This window comes from Camelus bactrianus, chromosome 12 (genome assembly GCF_048773025.1).
Source record: "Camelus bactrianus isolate YW-2024 breed Bactrian camel chromosome 12, ASM4877302v1, whole genome shotgun sequence".
In the NCBI taxonomy this organism is placed as follows: Eukaryota; Metazoa; Chordata; class Mammalia; order Artiodactyla; family Camelidae; genus Camelus; species Camelus bactrianus.
The window spans coordinates 48,926,027-48,947,603 of record NC_133550.1 but is presented as its reverse complement, the minus strand read 5'-3'; the positions used below and the strand labels follow the sequence as shown (position 1 = coordinate 48,947,603).

The following is a 21,577-nucleotide window of genomic DNA, read 5'->3' as shown; positions in this document are numbered from 1 at the left end:
AAGAGAATACAGATGTATTATTTTATTCTGTTTATTCTTTTAATTAAAAACAATTTTTTGAGTTTATGTTCTATTTTGAATGTAAGTTGAGAGAGTGTGTCCTACTTGGACAGATGCCAAGTTAAACACCGCTTATCTATCACTTGATGCAAAAAAGAAATTTTCAGATGTGAATGAGCATGAATTCATTTATGCTGTAAAATTAATAGGTGAAATAAATCCCTTCAGAAACTCTGAAAATTGTTAAAAGTGAGTCAATCTTTTTGAAGATTGTTGAATATTTTATCTATGAAATATAACTGAAATCTTTGACAAGTGTTTCTACCTTGTTATTTAAATGTCTTTTTATATAGGTAACAAAAAGGGAGACACTAAAAAGTAAAAACATGGATATCCTATACAGTTTTTAAACTTAGTATTGTAATAGTATCATTTATTTGATTAAAACATCTAAAATAAAATCTGATGTTTTACTAGGTTATGGAATTTTTAAAAAGTATGTTATACAACATGTTCATTTAGATTTAAAAGCTAATACAATAATTACTACTTACTGAACATTTACTACACGTAGGCACTCTTTAAATACTTTATATACATTATAGACAGTTTTATAAGGTAGTTATAACAACCTTATAAAGTAGCTATTTCTTTTCTCACTTAACAGGTTAAAAGGTCTACATAACTTACCCAATATCATATAGCTATTAAGTAGGGGGGGCACAATATCTATCTATCTATCTATCTATCTATCTATCTATCTATCTATCTATCTATCTATCTATCTATCTATCTGCAAAGCTATGTTTTTAATACCAGTTGTAGAGGAGCAGCTACACCCTGGCATCCTGGTGACCTTGCACATATCCACATGGCCATGTAGGCATAGCTAAACTGAAGGCTGGCTCAGGTCTTGGTGGAATGTTTTGTCAGCCTCCTAGGAACATGACAAGGTAGGCAAGTCTTATGAAGAGCTTCCACATAGCTGTTTTCTCATTCTCCCTTGCACCAACGAGGCATAAAACTTTACACTTCTCTCTCCCCACTTCAGATCCACCAGCAGGATATAAAACTGTTAAGATGGTATGGAATGAGCTCCTCCCCAACAGAGCAGCCCACCACTCTTATTGTCTGTCATCTGGCTCATCCAATTCAGTGTTGTCCTGTGGGACTAGGGACCAGGGCCAGGACTAGACTTAGAGAAGCAATGTGACTAGGGTGTAAAACTTAAGGAGGCACTCATTCTGAGGGTCATACAAGTACTGATCCTGCCCTCACATGATCCTAAGAGTGAGTGCCTCCTTAAATTTTATACCTTAGGCATCTTATTCTTAGACACCTGCAAAAACAAGGCTGGCATTCATACAATCCTGAACTTGAACGACTCCTTAAACTTTGTGTCCTAAGCACCTTACTTGTCTCACCCTAGCCCTGGCCCTTCTAGAAGAGCTGACACCATGTGACTCTGTTTATGCTGTACATGTAATATACTCTTTAAATCCACTTGGACTTAATGTCTCCTTCCTAATCAAATCTACGGACTTGTGACAAGCCAATCTGGCACCTGCCCACACGCTGCTGCTCAGGGAAGACTTGCTGCTTAATATCAGCATTACACGGCCTCTTTTATATGGGCGGATATTACCTACATAGAACCAAATAAACTGGAATCTATTAATTATGTAATCAACTTCATTTCTTAAAAAGGAAATTCAGGTAATGAAAGTTTCATTTCCTTCTCCAAGGTGTCAAATATCTGAATAGGATTATTAGCCAGTCCTTGACACAAGCTGTGTAGCATCAATCTCTTTTAATATGGGGGAACACTGCACCTGAGATGGAAACCTGGTAATCCAAGGCTGACCTGTGAATCAGAAGACTTAAGACTTGGGAATGTAGAATCACAGATGGAGAGAAGCAATCAGTGCCAGAGCTCTAAGCAGAGTGAGATATGAGGGCAACCTGGAGCATGGGTATCAGTATCAACTCAGCTCTGGTATAAAATGAACTCCACATTGTGCTGCACTGATGCTGTTTGCTGCCCAACTACACCCCCTCTCCATGCTCTAAAAGTTGACCTATTTTTCATTTGACAGACAATTTGAATGATGGAGCTATAGGGATTAATCATGTGGTTTTCCGTGTAAGACATTAAGTTCAGATGTTGTAAGTTCTACTTCCTCTGTGTGGAGGTGGGAAAAAAGAGGGCATTGGGATTTGAGGTTTCACTCAGCGCTATCGCTGGATCCTTATTTTTGTCCTTAAAGAGTAGAATCAGCCAGTTATGGTCAAGGAAAAGATGTTAAGACAGTTTGGGTATCAAATATACTAAAAATGAAGGACATAAAATTCTAAAAGTCAGTGGAACCTAACATTGCACTTGCTGTAAGACCCAGGACATCTTAAAACTAATAGTTGCATTTACAGTTAACATCAAGTTTTCAAGTATTACTCTTTAAAAAAGTCACTTTATATAATATGAAAATACTTAATGCATTACAATATTATTACCAGCTATGAGTATTTTAAAATTTGATTTATGCATATTTATAATTTGGGACTATTTTGGAAATTTTTTGGAGGAAAGTGATTATATTTCAATATAGAGAGCATTTTCATGTGCTAAACAATCAATCAAAAATATATTACTACAGGGAAATTAATATAAAAGAGTAAAATATCAACCATTTAAATTAAATGATTGTATTTAAAACTCGTTTCTTTAAAAACATATGGTGGGATATTTTTTATTTGTAGAGAAGTTTACAAAATTCATATATTAAAAATATCAAAATTAAGCATTTCTCTCATCCCTTTTATGGAAAAATTCCCCCCTAATGTCCTTTGTGTTCTATTCCCTCTTGATCCAGGCTTTCGTCCTCACTCTATCATTGCTCTCTCTCTTAAAAAGGTTGCCAATGACGTCTAATTGGCTGAATCAATTGTCAATGTTCCATCATCACTTTTATTGACCTCTATTCTAAGGCACATTCGACGCAGTTAACCACTCCATCCTTCCTAAAACACTTCTTCCCTTAGTTTTCATTGAGTTTCACCTTCTATATGATTTTATGTAATACCATGGCTTTAAACACCATGTATGGTAATGAATTCTGAATTCCTCTTATCTTCTGAGATTCACACTGCCTACTCACACCTCCACTTGGATGTATTACAGCCACCTAAGTCTTAATAATGCAAAATCAAACTTGAGTACCACCTCAAGCCCTCCTCCAAATTTCCATCTTAGTACTGTCTATCTTGACATCCCCATTTACCCAGTTTCTCAAGTTCAAATCCATCAGCAAATCCTGCCAATTCTATCTTTAAAATATGGCTTGAATTGTACTATTTCTTATCACTTACATTTCTACCATCCTAATCCCTTGGGCCATATTAACAATATTCTCCCTTGGGGTAAAAAATTATCTTCTTGATTACTGTCCCTGCATCTGTTTTTGTCTCCCTATCCCCATATACCCTTCACATAGCAGTCAGAACTCTCCATTTAAAATGCAGATTAGGTCAGATTACTCCCATGATCCAAACCCCTCAACAGTTTCCCATTAATCTTAGAATAAAAGACAAGCTTGTTACTATGCCATACAACGCCTTGTGATGATCTGGCTTCAGCCATCTCACTGATCTTGTCTTTTGCCATTATCTCTCGCTCTCATGCCACCCAGACACACTGGCTCCATTGCTGTTCCAAAAATAAGGCAAATGTAACTAGCTGTCAAAATCAGTGAAAGTTCCACCCAGAAACAGAAGGAAAACTCAAAAACAATGTAAAAGAGCGTTTAATCAGAGGATATTCTATAGAGGTAAGGGTGGTTTAATGAATCCAGGGGAATGGTGAAGCACAGAGACTAGCAACAGCTGGAAGTCATCACCACCCCAAGCCCAAAGGAGTAAGGTAAAAGAACAATACTGTCAAGAGTCCAACAGGTGCTGAATGAATAAAGCAGGTAATATCATTTATATATATATATATATATGTATATATATATATATATATATATATATATATATATATATAAAAGGCTTATATATATATATATAAAAAAGGCTTATATATATATATATATATAAGGCTCAGAATATTTAAATAATGAAGTACTTCTGATTTCTGTATAAATGCATCACTTTAAACATGGCTCAAGGCAATGGTGTTTGCATAACAAATCTTTTTAGAATGCTTGAATGAACAAACTAATGAATGACTTGCCCAAGATCAAACAGCTGGCAAATGCTGGAAAGAAGCTTTGAAATCCCAGGTGTTAAAACCCCAAGCACAGTGTACATTTTTTCGACTATAATCTCTAACAAAATAGCCTCCTTGAAAAAAAAGGCACTTAACTCTATATCATCTTATCCTGAGGCAATACATTTTTATATATCCCAGGGTTTCTAGTTCCTAAGAAGGAAAATATGCAAAGTGATTTAATAGATAATAAATAATACATTAAATTTATCTTCTGGTGAAATACTGCCAATACTTCAAATTAAAGACCTGATACCATAATCATTTTACAATAAATAAATCAATGCTTGAAAACTTTAATATATGTGCTGAGCATTAATAAACAGTTCAAATACATTAAACTAAAAATCAATAATGTTTATTTTTATGTAACATTTCATAGTGTGTAGGTACATAGCACTGGGAATGAGTAACAGTCAGAGAACAAAATTTCTTTTAAAAAAAATCAGCTTTTTTACATAAGGCTTATTGGAAACAATCTTTCATCACAGAACACCAGCTCCTTGAGGCAAGCATCCAAAAAATGAAGCTGAGTTTATTAATGAGGCATCTTCCTCCTCTACCAGACTTAAGCTGTTAGTGTTTCCTTGGCAACTTTACAGGGTAAATTTCCTGGGAGGCAGAGAAGAAGCAGGAAACACACAAAACCAATTGTATAAATCTTTCTTACGGAAGCTAGAAAGAGTCCTATGTAGTCATTCTTTAAAATTAAAAAAAAGGGGGGAAATATCTACACTTTTACTTTGAGCATAGTCCAGCCCAAAAGTGAATTTTCCTTGAACCGCACAATTAATTCCTTTAAGTGAGAATGACTGAGCATCTGTTGTGACTGAGGCACTGTGCTGGACATGGAGAGTATGATGTTGAATAAGTCAAGGTCACAGCTTTCAAAGACTTCAGAGTCTAGTAGGGCATCCAAATGACAAAGACAACTTAGTTAACAAACATATATTGCATGCAAAATATGCACAAAGCAACACACTGAAGCTGGTGTATGGAATCCAGAGGCTATGATATGCTCTTTGACTTCAAGGATCTTTCAGTAGGAAAGGATGTCGATCCAGAGAACAAGAGGAAGAATTCAGAGAATGAATGTGTTAAAATGACAACATACAGGGGTTGTAGGTGTAAATTTTATAGGGTGACAGTAAGTCTGAGTATTTTACATTGCGAATATTGTATTTTGTTTTTGAGTGCATACTAGGTAAGTCTCTCCTAAGACCATGGTTGGGTAACATAATTATTAGCATTTATTGAGCGTTTACCAGATGCCATGCTAAGAGCTCCATTGCCTCATTAAAAAGCATCCCAGCTCTTTTAGCTGTTACTGTTTTCACCATTTTAAAGATGATGAAACTGAGTCTTCAAAGAGTTTAAATGACTTGACAAAGGTTACACAACTAATAAGTTTTTCAAATCTACACAGGCTAACTACAGGGGCAATGATTTTTAACAGTTATGCTCTTCTAAGTGAAGACGTGGAAAAAATGTGGAGGATATCTTGGCTTGTTATATAGTGACTTGGGAGAAAACATACTTATTCAATATTTACAGAAGGAATGAATAAAATTGCAAGCAGAATTTTTCTGAGGTAACGTGGATATTCTCTGATGGAAAAAAGAATATCCTTATTTGACTTACAGATATGAACATTAATGCCACTGGATTTAGCCAAAAATTAAAATTCCAAAGACTTTTGCTATATATTTCTAATTCCAAAGTATTCTCCTCAAACTCAAACCTAGACAGTAAATCCATTACATATCAAAAACATAATTGTGACAATGTTGCATGGAATAGGGTTTTCTGAAGAAAGTGCTAAAGAGATTCAAAGTTCTGCCTTTTTCATGGCATAGCCTCTTTGAAGCACTTGCCTTTATGATTTTTTTGTGCTGTTCTTTTTTTTTTCTTGTCTATTCCCTTCCATATGGCTGAGGTGATAAAGGGAACCTTTTGCTAAATCCTGACTCAGACACTGCTCCTCTTTGCCAACTTTTACACATTAATGGGTCCTTATTATCTCAAATTCAATATGTCCAAATCAGACATCATCTCCTCTCTTCCTCTGTCATTACTCTGGCCAACTGCCTCCATCCAATTTCTTCCACCAGCACTTATCTCTGTTGGCATTTCCAATAAACATTCAATCACCCAACTGAGATTCTGGAGGTCAACAGAATCTTCTCTCACTCAGGTATTCAAATACCAAGTGAGTCAATTTTTCCTTCTCAACATCTGCTTAGCTCAATCTACTACCTGTTTTCAGTAGCCACTGCATTCATTACCTTAGTTCAAAACCTCATTTTACTTTTCCCCAATTCTTGGATTTCTCCAAAATAGTATCTGTTCTGAGTTCATTCTTCTACTCTTGCCCTTATATGATCTCTTCAGAGAAGTGGTTCTCAAAGTGTGACCTGGAGACCAGTAGCATTAGTGTCACCTGGGGACTTACAAATGCATTGGGCGGGGGGGGCTTTACCCCAGTCCTGCTGAATCAGAAACTGCATTAAACAAACCCTCCAAGTGAGTCTGATGCAGGCTAAAGTTGAAGAACCACTACTTCAGAATGATGTGTTTCAAATCAAATATATATGTATGTCACTCCTGTACTCAAAATTCTTAATAAGATCCCATTCTTCTTAGGAAGAAAAAAATATCAAGCATCTTTTTGCATGGTCTTTCATTATACAATTTTGTACCGCTTTTCTTATTTCACCTTTCACCACTTCCTCGAAAGAAACCTTATACTCCAATCATAATGATCCTGTACTTCATTTTTGTGTCAAGTGTCTTCTTACTTCTATGCTTCTGCACCACAGACCCTTCTGCCTAGAAAGCCACACTCCTCTTCTGGATTAATCTTACTCACCCTTTGAGACTCAACCCAAGCATCACCTCGTCTCAGGAGACTTTCCTGAGGCCCTTGAGCTGGGGTAATATTTCTGCTGTTACTTCCACAGCTTCTTGTACTTAATGCACTCGTAACTCTACCACATCATTTTATAATTGTCATTTTACTTATCTGTCTCTGCCATTCATTTGAAGGTTAAATTAACTCAGTGGGGCATTTATCAGCTCTATTTCTTCAATAATTACTAGAAAGCATGACCAATGAATATTGAAGGAATTTGATAAATTTATGTTGAATTTAGCCTTCCATGATCTCCTACAAAGAGAAGACAAGCTGACTGGCTGACAATAGTACTCTGGACTACTGAAATGCGCCTTATCCTATATTAATAAACTTTCATTCTGGATATATATGGATTTGGTTAGTGTATACCAGCCACTGAGAAGCTGATTATCTTTGAGTTTACTGCTGAATTTCAGCTTCTGGATAACAAGACTGATGATCAGATATTTTCATTAAAAAGAGGTACCATCCCAAGAGACCCTGGCTGAGGGATAGTCAGCAGCCTTTTAATTCTACCTCAAGCCTACAAAATGTAAAACACATGCAAGAAGAAATATCTTAGTGATCAAGAAAAGTTTCAAGCCTAGCTTAACTACTTATTAGCTGTGTGACCTTGGAGAAATTGCTTTATGTGCCTCATCTATCTATCAGCCTTTGCTGGTTCAGAGTCAGAGGCTCAATTACTAGGATCTTAATTTACAATTAAACCTTCAATTATTTGATGCTTGATCTTTCCCTATCTGACTCACAACACAAGTAAATAAGTAGGAAAAAATACAATACCCTACCCTTTTTAAAAATCAGGTTTTAATAATAGCCTAAAATTTTTAGTCGGTTAAAAAAAGAAACTGGAAATTATCCTTAGGTGACTTTTTTAGAGGAAAGGATAAAATATATCTGTCTTTCCCAACTATTATCTGCAATACCATTGACTTTGGTTACTAAAAGCAATGAATCATTTTAATTTATAAATAACTGCAAGGAAGAATTGCTTGTGAACTGAAAACAAAAACAGAGCAAATAGTTTATTTAAAATATGTATGTATAATAAACAGATATTTCTAATATATATCTAACTATGTATCTCTCTTACTAAATGTTATGTATTAAGCCAATTAACATAGTTTTAAGGTAATTATGAGAAGCTGGTAGGAAAGCAGAGGAAATATTTTAAAATTCATTAAATTCACACTTCCAGAAAAGTTTGGCAAAGGATTTTCAACTAACTATTAAGTATTTCATGATAATACCTTAATTTTGGAAATAGTAGCCATGGAGGAATCTGGTAGAGAAATTGATAAAACAGTAATGAGAAGCATTTTTCTAAAATCAGATATGCAAAAATTTCAGAAAGATGTCTAATTTGAATCTAAGGAATGTACTGACAAATTCCCTTTACATTCCTATTTTCTTTAAGAAAAAATTTGTCAAGTTCTAAATCTCAAGAGGTAAATTTTAAGTTCATTTCCTATTTCTTCTGTTTTCGAAATAAAGAATGACAAGTATAATGGTAACCAGAAATAGCAAGAGGACATATAATTTCTCTATTTTTCTTCAAAGCAGCTCTGTGTCAATTGATGCTACCAGGATTCTGATATGAATCAATATTTGCAATATCAATATCACATTCTCAAAATACTATTAAATAAAAGGAAATGAAACTGACTGAAATAAGAGTATAAAATGCACTGATCTTATGCTACCAAACTAACTGAGATTATATAGCATAATATGAGAGTCTTGCAACCTGGAGATTTAGAGTCAATGACAGAATGTTCTGTAGTCAGCATATGTTCTATAAACAGTCTCTTTTTCTTCTTTTGAACTGAACAAGTTTCAAAAAAAAAAACAAGTTTCAAAGTTTATAATAAATATGCTTTGATTTATAAGATACAGTAAATTAAAATATATATATATTACATATATATAATAAGATTGGAATATTTTATATTCAGATCTCTCCTTTCCTTAGTATTTCTGGAACCGATATCTCCTTATTTATTATTCCTCCCAGATGTAAATGAGAACATTCAACTGAGCCACACAGCCAGGTAAGAATTCCAAATCTTGAGATGAGTGCAGTGGCAAAAAAAAAAAAAAAAAAATGACTCACTCTCTTAAATGAAGCCACCCAAACAGCAAATGCAAATAGTCCTCACTGTGTTAACCAAATCTGGTGAGTATAAGAACCATGTCCTGGTTTGCAAAGTTCTGTGGCAACTCAGTTGCTGGGTAAAGCAAGGACACAGTTACTCTGGTTCTGAGATGCACTGGTTTCAGTTAACACCATAGCATGCAAAGAACTGCTTGCAGTTACTTTTTAATGGTAGATTAGTTTTTATTCCTTTGCCTCCAGCATCCTCAAAACTAGATTGTGAATTTTGAATACATAATGTAGTAGCTATATATAATCTAATATTAAAGTTGGAATTCTTCTCAAATTTAGCTTGGCCCAAAGGCCAAGAACAATGCTATGGTGACAAGCATTCCCACATCCTCAAGCAAAGAACTGCACCAGGTCTTGCTAAAATATTGCAAAGAAAGGTTCTGTCAGAATTGAAAACATCTTCTCTTAATGGGGGCATTATTGACATATTAGGTAGGAAAAAGTACATATATAATTATGTATACATATAATAAGCACATTTAACATGAGATCTATCCTCTTAATAAATCTGTAACTGCACAATGCACAACTAACTTAATAGTTAGATGAAAATCCTTTGCCAAACTTTTCTGGAAGTGTGAATTTAATGAATTTTAAAATATTTCCTCTGCTTTCTTACCAGCTTCTCATAATTACCTTAAAACTATGTTAATTGGCTTAATACATAACATTTAGTAAGAGAGATACATAGTTAGATATATATTAGAAATATCTGTTTATTATACATACATATTTTAAATATTTTAAATTGTAACTTAATAAATTTGTAACTGCACATCTACTATTAACTGTAGATGCAATGTTGTACAGCAGGTCTCTAGACTTACTCATTTTGCTTAACTGACACTTTATACCTATTGGTTAGCATCTCCTCATTTCCCCCCCTCTGCAGTCCCTGGAAACCACTACTTTCTGCTTCTATGATTTTGACTACTTTAGATACTTCATGTAAGTGGTATCATGCAGAATTTACCCTTCTATGACTGGCTTATTTTACTTAGCACAATATCCTCAAGATTCATCCATGTTGTATTTTGCAGGAACATTTTAAAGGTTGTATAACATTCCATTGTGCATATATGTGTGTGTATATATACGTGTACACATATTATTTTTTTCTTTACCCATTCATCCATTTAGACCTTTTCCACATCTCAGCTGCTGTGAACAGTGTTGCAATGAACATGGAGGTGCTAAAATCTTTTTGAGGTCCTAATTTAAATTCTTTTGGATAAATACCTAGAAGTGGGATTGCTGGATTATATGGTACTTCTATGTTTAATTTTTTGAGGAATCTCTATACTGTTTTTCACATAGGCTGCACTATTGTGCATTCCCACCAACAGTATACAAGGGTTCTGATTTATCTATATCTTCATCAACATTTGTTGTCTTCTTTGTGTATAGCACAGTATCTTTGTTTTTCAAGATATGTGGTATCTTCAGACATGGGAACCAAAGATCAGGAATTTTCTCACTTCCTAACCCCAACACACACACACACACACACACACACACACACACACAACACACACACACACACATTCTGAAGACCAGATGTGGGCTACACAAGAAGAAAGGCAATCTGAAATGTTGTTGACCCAAGAGGACCACCTAGAAGGTTTAAGATAATATAGCACCTGGAGGTATATGAGGTGAATCCCAGGGTATAAAGAGTACATTAATTTCCTATGGCTGCTTTAATGGATTACTACAAATTCAGTGACTTAAAACAACACAAATGTATTTTCTCACAGTTTTAGAGGCCAGAAATTTGAAAACCAAAGTGTTGGCAGGGCTGTGTTCCTTCTGGAGACTTCAGTGGAGAATCTCTTTTATTGCTTTTTCCAACTTCTAAAGGCAACCTATGGTCCTTGGCTTATGGTCCACTCTCCATCTTCAAAGAGCTTCACTCTAATTTCTGGTTATATTTTCACATCTCCTTTTCCTGTCTCTAACCCTCTTGCCTTCCTCTTATAAGGACTCTTATGATTACACTGGACCCACCCAAATAACTCAGAACAATCTTTCCATCTCAAGATCCTTAAATATGTCTATAAAGTCCTGTTTACCATGTTAGGTAACTTATTTGCAGGTTCTGGGAGTTAAAACGTGAACACCTTTGGGGAACCATTATTCAACGTAGTACAACAGGATATTAAAAATGTAAGCCAGAGAAGGCTTGCCTGAATTACAGGATCTAAAGGGTATCACAGATTCAAAACAACCAGTGCTTTCTTGACCAGCTCAGCCAGGAGTGATTTCTCTATCCACTGAATTTCCATTATATTTATTTTCACATATATATTGCCTTATATTATCATTCTATGTGTTTTCTTCCCAACTCCCTTAGTAGAGATTTATCTACCTCTCTCTGTTCTATAGGTTCTCAATAAATATATTGATTCAAAAAATCCCCAAAGCCATGGAAGGAGGCTTGGAGTAGACAGTTGCCTACATGATGGTAGCAAGGCCTTCTGAAGACCTCTACTAAAAAGTAACCCCTTTCAGGTCCCAGTACCTGATATTCTCCCATTATGTATTTTTCTTCTATTCTAAAGCACTGAAATGTAAGGCATAATTAAAAGATAACACATTATTGGAATTAGTCACTAACACCAAGTGAATCATTTCCACAAATTCTACCCAATCTTAAGCATCTCAAGTGCAAACTCAATGGGAAGAAGTACATTAAGTTACCCATTCTTTCATTGTCCTCAATGCATTTGCCAAATGTCTTGCTCATAAAATAAGATTACTTTGACAAGTACCTATTGGTGGATAATAGCCCAAAGCAAACTTTATTCAGTCGTGAGAAGGAGATGAGTCATTTCAGACCAGAAGTAACACCCAAGGAGAGAATTCTATAAAGAAGGACATTATCAAAAACGGAAAGAGAAGAAAAGATACTTCTCATTTATTTTGCAATATTGTTTAAGCTATCTTTGAAAACTGTGGTAGAAAGAATCTAAAACAGCTCTCAGTGATCCCATCTCCTAAATTTCATGCCCTTGTGTAATCCATCCCCCTTGAGTGTGGGCTGGACCTAATGAAAATATGGTCAAAGTTGATGGGATGTCACTTCTATTTTTATTTATTAATTTTTTTAAATGGAGGTACTGGGGATTGAACCCAGGACCTCATGCATGCTAAGTACATGCTCTACCACTGAGCTATACTCACCCCTTAGGGATGTCACTTCTGAAATCAGGTTAAAAAAATTGTGACCTCTCTCTCTCTCTCTCTCTCACTCATACTCTCTCAATCCTCTGGGGAAGCTGCCATATTACAAATATCCCTACGGGAAGGTCCACATGGCAAGAAACTAATGTCTCATGCCAACAACCAGCCAGGAAATAAAGTCTGTGAGCTCACGTATATGAACTCAGAAGCCACTCTTTCCCTATTTGAGATTGAGATGGCTGCAACCCTGAGCAACACTTTGCAGCCTTGTGAGAGACCCTGAGTCCGAGGACACAGCTAAATTACACTAAATCTCTACCCACAGAGACCGTAAAATAATAAATGTTGTTGTTTTAAGTCAGTTGGTTAGATGTTTTACAAAACTATAATTGTTTATTACAGGAATAGATACTATAAGAACTAAACTTATCATATATTTCTAATAATATTTTCCATATAATGGCTCATTATAAAATACAAATATTTCACAGAATTAAAATTTTTACACCAATGAATCAACAAAAGAAATAAGGATTTTTCTTGTTCTGGTTTTTAAGCATTTGTACAACTCTAATTATATTTCTAAAAGCAAAGGGATGTTGGGGGAAAATACCAAGTTATCAACTGATTGCCTGCATTGTTATGAACAATTATCAGTATGAATCATAAAAAAGTTTGCAGAGCTTACAATATATCTTCTTCCACACACATTTCTGTTGTCTTGGCCATTTCTGTATATTTAAGGATCCTTAAATTTCTAAGAAAATCACTTTTGTGATGATTACTACTATGTTGAGTTTTGATACCTTAAGTCATGTAACTATCAGTTATGATATGGAATCCTATAAAGAAAAAGCAATTATGTATGAATGACTCAGTCATATTGACACAAACGAATGTTCAAAAAGCACTGTGATTTTTAGCTGCTGAATCATCATAGCAGATGACTCACACTTTATTTTTAACCTATTTTACAACGCAGATTAAAAATACTCCTCATTCAATGTCTGACCACATAATAAAAATATGAACATATATATCCAATTCATTTCTACCTAGTGGTTTAGTAATAAATAAGGCAATTTAAAGGCATCCTTTTGAGGAGGCACTAGAAAGCATATGATATTCTTCAAACCCCATGGAAAGAATTCCCCCCATAGGAGCATTTATAAATGATCCAGTCTCAATCTGCACACACATACATGCTAGTCTAAAATATATTTTCCTTAGAAAACGTATCTTTCTGCTCAAGTGATCACCACTACACGTCCATTGATTTGTTTCCTCTAAATGGTTTTGCACTTTATATTCTTCAACTCTAATTTCCTTAGGCAGCTCCCTGACCTCATTCCTAATTCCCAGTGTTGTTATATAATTGTCTGAACAAGCAGGGTCCGCCAAAATGAAAAAATAATTTATCCAGAATTTTGCAATCAGAAAACCAACAAAGAAGCTAATTTAATTTCAAAACATTGTGGCTTTGTGTCATACAGTTTTGTGTTAGTATTAATATATGGGGTTACATAGCTTATTTAGAAATATGAGCTTTAAAGCCAGAATACTTAGTTTCAAATGTTGACTTTACCACTGATGTAACATTGGATTAGTTACTTAACATTTCTGTGTTTTAGTGTCTCATATATGAAACTCATGCGATAATAATACCTGCCTCACATGACTGATAGGAGCGTAAATGATTGCACATAGCCAGTGCAAATAAGGGTTAGCTGTTAGTAGCATTCAGTAGCAGTAGTAGCAACAACAATAGTCATTGAAAATTGCTTTGATGTGTTTTGTTTTATTTTGAATTACATATTGTTAAGGGGAAAAAAGCTGGCTTTTCACTTCTACCAGGTATGTGGCCTGCAGGTTCTCCACTCTCATAATCCAAACACAAAGAATGTGGTAGCATAATTTCATCAGGAGACATTGTGACTGAATGAATAGTAAGGAAAAAGATTTTGCAAAGTGCATATTTGCACATCAATCTTGCGTATTTGACTTATAAAACCATGAAGCAACCAGGCTTCTCTTATTAAGCAGAACATAAATCAAGGTGAACAGATCTCACAATATTTTTGCAGGTTCAATTGAGACCTATAATTAAGTGTGGTCTTTTGAAGTTTTCTTGTATATATTGGCTTCAACAAAACTTTTTGCTTATAATACATATTTACTGTATTTTTATTTCTTCAGAATTCATTATCGATCAAGGAATTTATTAAGCCATATCATGAACTCTTCTCTCAGGAAAGGAATTAAAGATTTTATGGACAGATTATTTTTTTTTTAAACAGGCAATAAAAAAGTTAACCTATTAAAATGGGGTCCAATTAGTCCTGTCCTATTTGATCTCCTGCTGGTTTTCTCCCACTAGCTGAAAAGATACTCTTTTATCCTAAAACTTTATACACTTAAAAGGAAATAGAGTTCTACCATTTGACCTTGAATATTTTTTCTCTTAAGAAGCAAGTTTTTTTGTATGTGAAAGTAAGTGATTTTAATCTTAAATCTGGGTTTATTATGAATCTAGAATCACTTTTTTTGTTGTTATTAAAATAAATCATTGATATTACCTAATGAGAGAAGTAGCAAGCTTACATAGAAAATGTAGATTTTCCTCTGAATTTCTAAATTTTATTTAATGAACATGTTTCAATTGTATAACAAATTAAACATAAAAAGGAAGATCTGTTTTCCCCTCCCTCTCAATTGGGAGGTCTTGTTAGAAAGTGTACATTCCAAGCAAGATAATTTCTCAGTAAATACTTTTTTAAGACATTAAGCTATTCTGATTTGCTAAATGCTATGCTATATGATAAATTATTTAAAAACTGATTGACAAAATATAATTATTTATTCTAGTTACAATTCTCTTCCCTTGTAACAACTCTCAGCTCAGACTTAGGGAGACATATCCAGTTAGTTTGAGGAAGGAAAGAAAAAGGAAAGCAAAGAAATTAAATAAGTTATATTTATAATTATGAAGAATTTATAGGCCACTCCCTCTGAAAAATCTATACATAATTGTATCACACTATTGGATTTAGATTTACATTATTTAGAAAAAGACAATTTACACTTTTCAGTAATAATATTTACTTAGAAACTCTTAAGAATACATGGGTTCTCTTTAGTAAAAAGAAAATCAATCAATAAAAACTTCCAAAATGTACAAATGCTCTCCCATTTACTATTCAGGGTGTTACCTCAAAGCCAAGACCTTGTTTCATTCACTGATCAATTTCCAACTCCTGGATCAATGTCTACATATGTTAGGCACTGAATAAATATGAGTGACTGGATGAATATACTATTTTAGTTCAAATCAGGTTAGAATAATCAATCAAGGAAGTATCTGACATTAATTTTTTAAACAAATTTATGTATATTTGGAACCTGCAATACCGAATACTGTAACCAATATGATAAGAATAATCCTATTCAGATAAATTAGTTGAGGGACATTTTAAAATAAGTCACATAAAATATATTTACATGAATGCCACCATGGATAACCGTATTCCAGGAGGAAAACATGAAGATGACAAAAATTCAGAGTTTCTGATTTAGTAGGCCAAAGGCTGAAAATATTTGCTTCTAAGAGAGGAGATATTTTTATGTAGGATTCTTGTGGATAAAGCATCAGAGGAAGGAATATGAATATTTAGGACCCTGAGGGAAAAAAACATTTTCTTTATAACTTGAGGTAAATTCTTTGTTGCAAATTAATTTGCATAACTTTTAGGCATTTTCTGTGCCTGTGGAGGGGTGATGTATGGAATGTACAGTTTAGAGGTGTTATTAATTTCAACCTACCTAGTCCTTTTCATATATATATGCACACACTTGTACACACACACACACACGCACACACACACAAACACTATTATGGAAATAAAGATTCATTCTTTTTCTTCTTTAAAGTAGTGCCTTGAGTAGTCTGGATGTAAGTTATCTAAAGCATGTTCCATGATAATTACCATATATTGTAAGAAAATACCTTTGAGCACAGGAGAGTTTATTATAAATATTCGTAGAGCTAAGATATTTGCTATCCTTAAGTAGTTTTGAAAAGCAGAGTTATTTCTTCTAAGTCAGAAAAGCCTTTAGATCAGACATTCTACTGTCAAAGGATATACAGAATCAAAGCCACAGAAATAAAACATTACAGGATTCAAGAAACTATAAGTTACTATATAGTGTATAAACCTTTTTTAATGGGCAAATTCATCCTCAAAGATAAAACAGGACCAACTGACTACTGATTTGAATTTGATTTTTCTGAATAGCAGTTTAAAAATGTAGGGTTATCAGACCCTACTCTGTTTATGTTTTTAAAAATAAACATAATAATATATAAAGATTATTTACATTTTTAATGATTTTAAAATTATGTAAACATGCCTTTTGGCAGAGATATTTTCTTCTTGATTTAAAGTTTTTTCAATATTTATCATGAACATTTTGTATAACAAAAATTGTGTAATGGTAAAATTACCTTATTCATACTAGCAACATAAGCTTTTGTAGAGAATGTATACATTAAACATTATGAAATAGACCCTAAAACAAAAGTCAGCTTCTGCTTTGATTATTAGAGTCAGGTGTAGGTTAGTTAAGTGCAATTAAAATGAAAGGAAAAACAAATTACTGAATTCTGAGATGATTCTATAAACATAACAGCTTACTTTTAGTGAATTTTATCATCACGGTGAGTATTAGCCTTATAACTTTAAGGAATATTAATTATTGTCTCTGAATATACATTTGTTAGCCTTGAATCATCCCCCAGGTATCTCCCTGCCTCTCCTTCTATTTTTAGACCATCTTATAGGAATAGTACACATTTTTCTCTCTCCATATCTTTACTGATCATTAAATTCCAAACCTGTTTCTGCTTCTACAATTATTCTGAATCTTATCTTGTCAAGGGCACAATGATCTAAATATGTTGCTAAATAAGATTATTCTTAGATGTGAATATTGTTATAACAGGGGTGAATTTTCACTCCTTAAATTTTAATCCATGAAATTTTTTTTCCATAAAAATACTGGAGTTTCTTCTAGTTCCACTCTTATCCCCACGATCACCCCTTCTCAGACTTCATGGAGGCCCCTTTTCCTGAGCTCCCTTGATTTTCCACAGGATTCGATCCTTGGTCCATCTGTCTTCTTGTTCTGTGATTCCTTTGGATAATCTAATTCATCTATAGAGCCACAACCACCAACAATAATATATACTGATGATTCCTAAATCTTGATCTGTCCTGGTGCTTACTATCACCCAGAAATCTCAAACATAATATGTCCAAACTGAAGTGTTCATCTTGCCTTTTCAATTGTCCCTCACACCTCAGTTCATAACACAATCCTTCATCACCCCAATCAAACCTTGTGGAATCCCTGGACAATTTCCTTTCTCTGTCACAGCTAATCAGTCACTCAGGCCTGCTAATTTTACCTTGTTAGTCAGTTTCAAATCTCTGTGAGCAAAGAGTAGCCTGGAAAACTGATTAAAAAGCCAGATCCCACACTTCATCCAAATATTTCTGATTCAGAGGGTCTGGGAATGCAAATCTGCATTTCCAGCACCAGAGGTTTGTTTTTCAGGATGGACAAGATCTGATCGTGTTTACAAGCTGAATATAGTCTGTGGATAAGGAGTCACCAAAGAAGAAAAGCGGGAACCAATAATGTTGTTTAGCATGTAGGCATCCCCTTTGCTGGGAAATCAGTCCTATAACACCTGGTAATGCCCAGCACTTGAAAAGTAGTGGAGGGCGTGTAGGAAGTATAAGCATAAAGGTCCCGTTATTTTTGCCCCCACGTAGTCTATCTTAGCTGTATGAGAGTCAGCAAAATATCTTTTCCTGCTTTTGTTTTCCCAAGTTGTATTTCTCTACTTAATACTGCATTAGAAAAGAATTATATATCCTTTGTTTAAAACAAGACAACAGGCCTCAAATGGCGTCGTCTAAGCTAAGCCCGTCACTAAACTGAGGAGACTTAACTTAGTGTTGGCTCTCCCAGAGACGGTATCTTAGACCAGTCAGGAACTGCCCGATCAGCCTTAGTTAAGTAATCTGCCTGAGAGATCCCTGCCCTCCCTTAAAGGAAAGTAACTCTGCTGCAACTAGTGTGGCTTCGGCCTAGTTTATTCAACTTGTTCCCGCTCCCTTCTGTCTATGTCTCATTTTGAACGGCTCCCCGGAGCGCCTTTCTAGTTTGCTAGACTGCATGCTGCTCCACTTGAATCGACTTTTGCTCATACAAACTCACATGTTTGGTATGCCTCAGTTTATCTTCTAACAGCTCTTAGTGTGAGAAGAGGGAGCCAAAGGAGACCCCTGAGGGCCCAGGAGCCAAGAGCGACCAGCCGGGGTACCTGCTGAGCCCCTGGGCTCGCTGCCTCCTCGCCGCCTCAGGAGCCTGCGGGTCGTCCCTCCAGGAGCCTCCGCAGCTTTTTGCCGGAGGAGCTTCCGGACGGCGTTTAAATGCATCTCAAGTGTCGAGGCTCCGTCTGGAAACCTGCTGAAGCCGGACTGGGTCCAATTTAGAAACGGGGCCGAGTGCAGGGTCAGACTGGGTCCCACTTAGAAACGGGGGCCGGGTCCAGGGTCGGACCGCTGAGGCGGTAGAACCGGGACTGGTTCCGGGTCAGACGGGGTCCGGCTTAAGCCGGACTTGGGTCAAGCATGAAGCGTCAGGTGAAGAAAATTTTGTTCTGAGGCTGAACAAGCAGGTTAACCTTTACCCGAGATAACCTTGAATTACGGCGGCCACAGAGAGAACTTTCAACCTGGATACACTTTTCCGTTTACGAGGCGTCCTAGAGAAAAGGGGGCCTCGGGCAAGCACTCCCTGAAAGGAGTCGAGGGAAAACCACGTTCCCTCCTCCTCATGCGTTTCTGGAGACCAGGACAAGGCCAGCGGGGGACATCCCACTTGTTCCAGAGCCTGCAGAAGCCTGGGGGAAACTGGCAGAAGACAGCAAACGGTAAGATTTTTTTTTATCAAAGACAGATTTCTATCTGTGATGCCTGGTGGAGAGAGGAGAGTAAAGCTTCAGGTTGTCAGACTGGCAGGCCAAAAAACAAGTGTGAGAATTGAATCTTTGAACTGACTTGTGAATTTGCTTTCGAGTACTGATTGATAGTTGATCCTTTCCCAGGATGGCTTTTGCCTTCTTAACTGTCTCTTGTGTCCTAAGAACTTGGGTTGGCAACAGTCAGGTTGGAGGGCGACAAAAATATGACTGGACAGAAATGTGAGTGGCACTCCGTTGGTGGCCAGGGTCTTACCAACAATTGCAGCTCTCAGGGGATTTGTCTGAGTCTTTCTTTCTTCTGGTTGTTTTTAGAAATGGCTCCGGGTCTTGGGAGGGTGATGTTTTTTGCACTCTTTGGGGACACCTCTTGTGTCCACAGGGTTGTTCAATGCTGCCAGTAAAGTCCCTGAGTAAGGGTCAAAATGACAAGGAAAAAAAAAAAAATTGGATGTCCTGTCTTTGCTGTCTAGTTAATTCTGGGTTTGCCACAAAAATTATTTGAGGCTAGTCTGTAAGGACCACAGTTACCTCATTTGAAAAGCAAAGATAAACTTATGTAACGGTAAGAGTAACAACAAAGATCACACTTGACATGTAAGTGAAAATGTTTTGAAAAATTACACTTGTTCATTGAAGGCCACGGTCTACTCACTGTCTAGCATTTGCAAATTTTAAAGAAAAGTTCAAATTCCTATTTTTAGGCTTTTTAAAGATGTTTTCTTCTGCCAAATATAAAATTTGTCATAGCTTGTGAAAAAGTAAATGATAAGCTTATTTCTATAAGGAATAAAGGTTCTTATTGTTTATAAGAATAAAATATGGAACCTGAAAATGTTCTCTGTCCAAAGGTTGGTTTGTTTTTTTTCACATTTCAAAGTATGGTTCTAGAAAATGTGTTTCAAAACAATTTGTATCAGTATATAAAAAATTACTAGTTCCACTTCTGGTACTGGACATTATGTTTAAGATTAAATCAAAATGCTACGAGTGGTTGGGACAATTCTGGCACTTAGTCACCATTCAGCAAAGTTCAGCTCTTACTAAGTGCAGCTTCTGTAGCTGCTGCTATTACTACTGCTTATAAGTGTTAGACAAAGACACGATTCCTTCCTTTTTGGGGCTTGGGTTAAACTGATCCATGCATTTAGAAGGATCTAGGGCACCATCTCTGGGATGCTGGAACTCTGCTTGGACATTCATCCATATCATTTTTTGATGCCTCAGCCTAGGCTTTGGGTCAGATTACTTGAGTGAACTCCTGTCTCCAAACTCCTGTCTCCAAGACTTCTAAAATGTACGATCTTAATTAAGTCACTTAACCTCTTTTTTTATCTATAAAATGAGGATGAAAATAATAGCTGACTTAATGGGTTATTGTGAAATTTAAATGACATATTTCACATAAAGCACTTACAACAGCATATTAAATATAGTCAGTGCTCAGTAAATAAATATCAATCACTGCCTAATCTACCATTTTTCTCCTTCAGTGTTGTAAAAATAGAAATGAGGTTATCCATTAAAACTATCTAAATAGAGGCTTATTACTTATGCTTCATTTCATCGCGTAACTGTTCTTCTGATAAACCCTGAACTGAAGTCTTTTTCTGATTTCAATTAACCTCACAAGAGTAAGCTGTATATATTCTAGGACGGTAAAAAGAATACAAAAGAATGTGGCTGAAAGCTTAGATTTACGAGAGTTGGGTAAGTAAGGAAAGAGAAAGAGAAAAAGCATCAGACTGGTAACTTGAGAAAGTGAGAGAAAACGTGGGCTGTAAGCAGGAATTTCCTATCACTTGCTTCTAGCAGCTGGTCGCTGAGTAAGAATAGGAAAAATAGGGCAGCTGGCAGACACCTGGGCTGCTGCAGCTTCTCGTCGGAGACCACCCCCACCAGTCCCATAAATGGCACTGGGACTACTCTTGTCTAGTGAGTGCCACACTCTAGCCCAGATTTTGCAAGCTGGTGTAGTTATGCACACACAGACCTTTGATG

General features: G+C 35.6%; 1 protein-coding gene and 1 long non-coding RNA gene across 3 annotated transcripts in view; one reads left to right on the top strand and one right to left on the bottom strand.

Annotated features, from left to right (window-relative positions):
• Positions 1 to 21,577, bottom strand: part of PPFIA2 (PTPRF interacting protein alpha 2) — a 389,231-nt gene that overhangs the window by 318,667 nt on the left and 48,987 nt on the right. The window lies entirely within an intron of this gene.
• The window catches only part of LOC123617994 (uncharacterized), a 268,207-nt gene continuing 265,776 nt past the window's right edge, over positions 19,147 to 21,577 (top strand). The window contains exon 1 of the long non-coding RNA XR_006726321.2: positions 19,147 to 19,528. This is a non-coding gene — a long non-coding RNA (uncharacterized LOC123617994). The remainder of the gene's footprint in view (positions 19,529 to 21,577) is intronic.